The sequence below is a fragment of the Phyllostomus discolor genome, chromosome 2 (assembly GCF_004126475.2).
Source record: "Phyllostomus discolor isolate MPI-MPIP mPhyDis1 chromosome 2, mPhyDis1.pri.v3, whole genome shotgun sequence".
In the NCBI taxonomy this organism is placed as follows: domain Eukaryota; kingdom Metazoa; phylum Chordata; class Mammalia; order Chiroptera; family Phyllostomidae; genus Phyllostomus; species Phyllostomus discolor.
This window is the reverse complement of record NC_040904.2, coordinates 53,130,387-53,136,186: the sequence shown is the minus strand read 5'-3', so window position 1 is coordinate 53,136,186 and position 5,800 is coordinate 53,130,387. Positions and strand designations below refer to the sequence as shown.

General features: G+C 44.2%; 1 pseudogene; it reads right to left on the bottom strand.

Annotated features, from left to right (window-relative positions):
- LOC114515001 lies at nt 1-262 on the bottom strand (annotated as a pseudogene).
- Between the last annotated feature and the right edge of the window lie 5,538 nt (nt 263-5,800).

The following is a 5,800-nucleotide window of genomic DNA, read 5'->3' as shown; positions in this document are numbered from 1 at the left end:
TCAGCAGCCCTGCCATGGACCTGCCTGATTCTTTCGCATCAACAAAATTGATCTTGGGAGTCACTGCCATGTTGTAGATCCTTCGGCAGGTTTCACAGCTTTCCCTCTGTCGTCGGCAGCAAGGCTTATACTACTGGCATCACTTGATGTCCTCAATGAGCCCATCCATGATGAGGATTCTGCTTCAGGTCCTATGCACACCCTCCATGTTCCCTTCCTGCACCACCACAGTTCTGGCAATGAACTTGAGGTGTGTTGCCATGACCATGTGTGTTGCAACCATTCAAGGCCTGACAGGGTCATGAGATTCAGGCAGATGGAAGAACTATTCACGCAGCCTTGCGATGTCTGACTTGCCTTTATTTAAGGGTGGGTGATCCATGCACACTGCAAGCTGTGTGTCCCCCTACATGTCTTTGCATGTCACCCATCCCCTCTGCATGGAACCCCAGTGTGGCACCCAGTGGGGAGTCTCTACCCCCTTAAGTACCAGAGACAAACAAAACTGGTAGGCTACCAACAAATCTTATGCAACAGAGCTTCATACTACCTATGCAAGTCCACTCAAGGCTATGGGAACACTTATTGGACCCAGTCTCAACGCTACGAGAACAGTGCTTATCAGGCCCATTCTCAAGGTTATGGGAAACTGCTTCCCTTAGTTACCCAGACATCTGGATGAGGAAGCCAGACTGCCTCAGTTTACCCTATACCTTGAAATTAAGTCTTCACTCTGTATGACCCCATGCCCTCTGGACACAAAAACCCCATGGGCATTTTTTTAAAGTGTCCCAAATGACTTTAATGAACAGCTGGGATGGAGAACTCTGGACCAGAGGGGAAGGGGGAGAGAAAATTGAGATCAGTGGGTGGGGTTCATTATGTTTGCTAAGCCAAGCAATGTTCTAAAGAGGAGAGTGACGTGCCCAAGGTGTTGCATATTGTCAGTAAATTAAATTCAAGTTTCAGCTGAGCAAAGATCTGTGGGCAACCTAGTCTGTGCTGGCTGTGGAAGGAAACCAGGATGGGAGGGGTCGACTCTCCCAGCTACTCACCCAGTCATCACAGGGAGCAGAGGAGAGGAAGGCCAAGTCCCAACCCGTGGCTCCCGTGAGAGAAGTTGGTGGAGGCGGTGCTCAGTTCTCGCCATGGTCTTCCCCCTGGTCACCAGTCCTCCTACATACAGCTGAAAACCTGAAGTGTTGAGTAACTGTTTCTCCTTAACAGCCTCTCTTTTGAGAAGCAGGATGGTACTGTAGTTGATCTCATGGGCCCCGGAAGCAAATGGCCCAGGTTTAATTCCAGGTCCGGTGCTCCCTAGCTGTGCGACCCAGGACACTTTATATAACCTCTCTGTGCTTCAGTTTCCTCATCTGTAAAATGGGGATAATAAGAATATACTCCACAGAAGTAGGAGAGTTAAACAAATTAGTGCCAGCATATAAAGCACTTAATACAGTTCCTGGCACCTGATATGCACTCATTAAATGTTATTCAGCTTGCAGGCTCAGTACGCATGCCTCCAGGTTTGAAGGGAAGGGCAGCTTTAGCAGGGTGGCACACCCACCACCTTTAGCTGTCTGTCTCCTGGAACCCCTCTCGCCTGCACTCAGATGCACCTGGGCCTAGCTCCATCCACAATCTGCACCCACCACCATCTGTGCTTAGCTCCCACCAACACCTAGAGTCCATCTGTGCCTGCCTCCTCAGTGAGCCCGCTTCCTCTCTGAGCCCTGTTCCTGCTGTGTCCACAGACTTGCCTGTCACCACCTTGAGTTTGTGTTCTAGAAGCATGTTCTTCTTAAAGGCAAGTGTGTTTGGGGTGAACTGACTTTACCAGGAAGTGACTGAAGCTGTATAGATTCCTTGTGTCTGCAAAGAGAAGGACATTGGTGAGTGTTCACCCAGTCCAGGCATGTGCACTGAGCAGTCTGCAGCGATCTGTAGGGGGTGGTCTCTGAAAAGCAGCAAAGAAAATGACCACAGAAGCAAGTGAGTGAGACCTTCTACTCTCCTGCCTTCTCTCTCCCAGAGTGCTGGCCCTGGGGAGCTCAGAAACCTCAGTTAGCAAGATGGGAGGAAGAGCAGAACTAGGAAGAGGAGACAGGGAGATGAGATACTTACTTTCCTGCTGCAGTCTCAACCATGTCTCCCAAATTCAAATGTTGAAGCCCCAACCCCCAGAACCTGAGAATGTGACTATATTTGAAGATATAACCTTTAAATAGGTGATTAAGTTAAATCATTGTTTCATCATGCTCTGCTGACCTGGGTCCCCCAAGTTAAACAAAATATATTTTACAGCCAAGAGCGGGCAGGCAGAGAGGGGATTCAGCCAGGTGGCCAGGCAGGGCCCGCTTTCCACACACAAGTAAAGAAAGGGTCAGTCCAGCCTCTAAACTCTGCATTACTGACAGGCGTGGGTTCAAGTCAGCTTCCCCAGGAGCCTGCTGCATGCTGACCCACACGATGGGCACATGCTGGCTATGAGCTTGCTAAGAGAGCTAACCCAGCCTCCAGTTTTAGTCCTTTTTCTTCTCCACATCCCAACCAATGCACCTTATGTACCTGTGTTAGTCAAGTGACAGAAAACCAATTCAAACTAATATAAACAAATTGGCTGGTATTTAATATATAATAGAATGCTCTAAAAGGTGCAAGGGGCTTAAGGCTTGGCTGGATTCAAGGGTTCAAGTGACAATGTCAGTCATATGGCTTTTTATCCTCTCTTTTCTTCGCCTGTCTCCTCACATTCTCGTGTTTACTTGCTTTTTAGAAAGACTTTCCCTACGTAATGGTAAAGTGGTTACCAGCAGCTCTAGACTTGTATCTGAATGAGCCCTGTTAAGATCTGGCCAAGGCTCTGATTGGCTCTTCTTAAGTCATGTGCTCATTGGCAAACTAATCTCTTTTTCCCATAAAGAGGGTTTTTGGATGGCCAGGCCTGGATTGTGTACACACAGTAGTGCAACAGTTGGGAAGGAAGGAGTTATCCACATGGAATGGGCTCCAACTTCCAAGGAAAGTTCTGCTAGCAGAAGAAAAGAGGGGAAGGAAATTCAGGGCAAACAAACCTTGTAGCTAGCACAATCTGCTCCAGAGTGAAATGGGACAGAATTATTACTATTCCCAGACCATTCTTTACATTTTCCTACCACCTTGATTCAGGCCCTCCTCCTGCCTGCACTGCAGCAGGAATCGACCTAAAACACGACTGCAGTCTTCAAAGGCAAGCTCAGTAAATGCCAGAAGTAGAACTGCTATCCGCTTTCTTTGATCTCAAAGCAATAAAAATAAAAATTTATACAACTAGAAAGCAAAATTCCCTATTATTTAAAATTTTCAAAACAAACAAAACCAACTCTTTGTTCTTCTGGTTCACAGCCCTGCATAGAAGGAGCTTGGATGCTACCACTTCATCTTGATAGAAAGCAAAAAGCCGAACAAACTGAGCAGTGAACAGATTTAGATCTGTCAGAGAAGGGAGGTCACGGGCAAACCGCTGTCCTCAAAGTTGGAGAGACACACAGACAGACACTGAGAATCACAACTTACTAGAGCAGAAATCCACAAGCAAAAACCTCCATGGGAACCAGAACCAGGGTAGAAAAATCGGTATCAGCAGATCAATGAGTTGCCGGAGGCTCAGTGTAGACACGTCTATGAGTTAGAAACTTCCATTCTGTGAAAGGCACTGTTAGGACAATACAAAGACAAGCCATAGGCTGGGGAAAATATTTACAAAAATTATATCTGATTTAAAAAACCTGCTATCGAAAATATACCAAGAACTCTTAAACTCAATGATAAGGAAACAAACCACCTGATTAAAAAATGAGCAAAAGACCTGAACAGACGCCTCACTAAAGAAGACATACAGATGGTAAATAAGCATATAAAAGATGCTCCACATCGTATGCCATTAGGGAAATGCAAATGGAAACAACAATGAGATGCCACTACACACCTACGAGAAAGGCCAGCCCAGAGCATTGACACCACCATACGCCGGGAGGACATGGAGCCACAGGAGCTCTCGCTTGTTGCTGGTGGGAATGCAAGATGGTACAGCCCCTTCAGAAGGCAGTTCACCATTTTCTTGCAAAACTACCACACTCCTTGGTATTTACCCGAGTAAGTTAAAGACGTATATCTACGGTAAGGACTGAATGTTTGTGTCCCCTCAAAATCCATGGGTTGAAGCCCCAATCTCCAATGTGATGGCATTTAGAGATGGGGCCTTTGGAAGGTAATATGTTTTAGATGGGGTCATTATGGTTGGGTCCTCATGATGGGATTTAGTGCCCTTAGAAGAAGAGGCCAGATCCCCCGGCTCCCCTGTGCCACACCACGTGAGAATTCAGCAGGAAGGTGGCTGTCTACAAGCCAGGGAGAGGGCTCTTGCAAGAACTCAAGCATGCAGGCACTCTGACCTTCAACTTATAGCCTCCGGAACTGTAAGAAATAAATGTCTGTTGTTTAAACCACCCAGACTAAGGTATTTTGTCATAGCAGCCCAAGCTGACAAAGACATCCAGATAAAATCTGCCAACAAGTATTTATAGCAACTTTATTTATAATTGCCAAAACTTGGAAGCAACCAACATATTCTTCAGTAGGTCAGTGGATAAATGAACTGGTGCATCTGTGCAATAGAATATCATTTGGTGCTAAAAAGGAACGCACTATCAAGTCACTGAAAGACAAGTATGAATCTTAAATGCATATTGATGAGTGAAAGAAGCCAATTTAAAAAGGCTACATACTGTATGCTTTTAACTGTATGACACCCTGGGAAGGACAAGCTGTGAAGACAGTTAAAAGATGTGTGGTTGATTAGGTTGGCTAATGGTTCACCTTTTTTCTGCCCCAAAGAAACAGCTCTTCAGTTTATTAATTTTATCATTTTTGAATCTAAATATCACTAACTTTTAATATCTTTATTAATTTCTTGGTAAGAGAGCACTATCCTCAGGTGTGGAGAAGATGGAGAGGATCACTTGCTGACTTTGCTCTACTCTGTGCAAGTCATTCTGAAAATATGGATGAAACAGAGTCTATTATAGGAGAATATGATTTCCCAAAACATACCCCCAAAATAGGTGGAACATGTAAACAGAAAAATTTACAAAAAACAAAGAAAGAAAATATTGTCAAACAGCTACCAAAAATATCAGGAGGCTCAGATGGTTTTATAGGAGAATTCCATGAAATGCAAAAAGACAGATAATGATCATGCTGGTTGTTATTCCAGAGTACAGAAGAATTATTTCTATGAGACATATCCTTTTTCAGGATTGTTTTGGCTATTTGAGGGTCTTTGTTATTCCATGCAAATTTTAAGATTATTATTATTTTTATTTATTTTTATTTTATTTTAATCATTGTTCAAGTACAGTTTTCTCCCCCCTACTCCCATTCCAGCCCACCCACCCAACCCTCCCCCCTTCCCCCCCATTACCCCCACCCCTAGTTTTTGTCCATGTGTCCTCCAAATTTGTTCCTATAAACCCTACCCATTCCCCCCTGAAATTCCCTCTAAACAACAAAACAAAAAAACTAGCAAAATATAACCAAAGACACTGAAATAGGGGATAGTCTGACAGTGACCAGAGGGGAGAGAAGAGGGGATTTCAGATTATTATTTTTTATTTCTGTGAAAAAACTCTTGGAAGTTTGATATTTATTTCATTGAATTTATAGATTTTTTAGGTAGTATGGGCATTTTAACAAGGTTAATTCTTCTGGTTCATGAACATGGAATATCTTTCCATTTGTTTGTGTCTTCAAAATTCTTCCA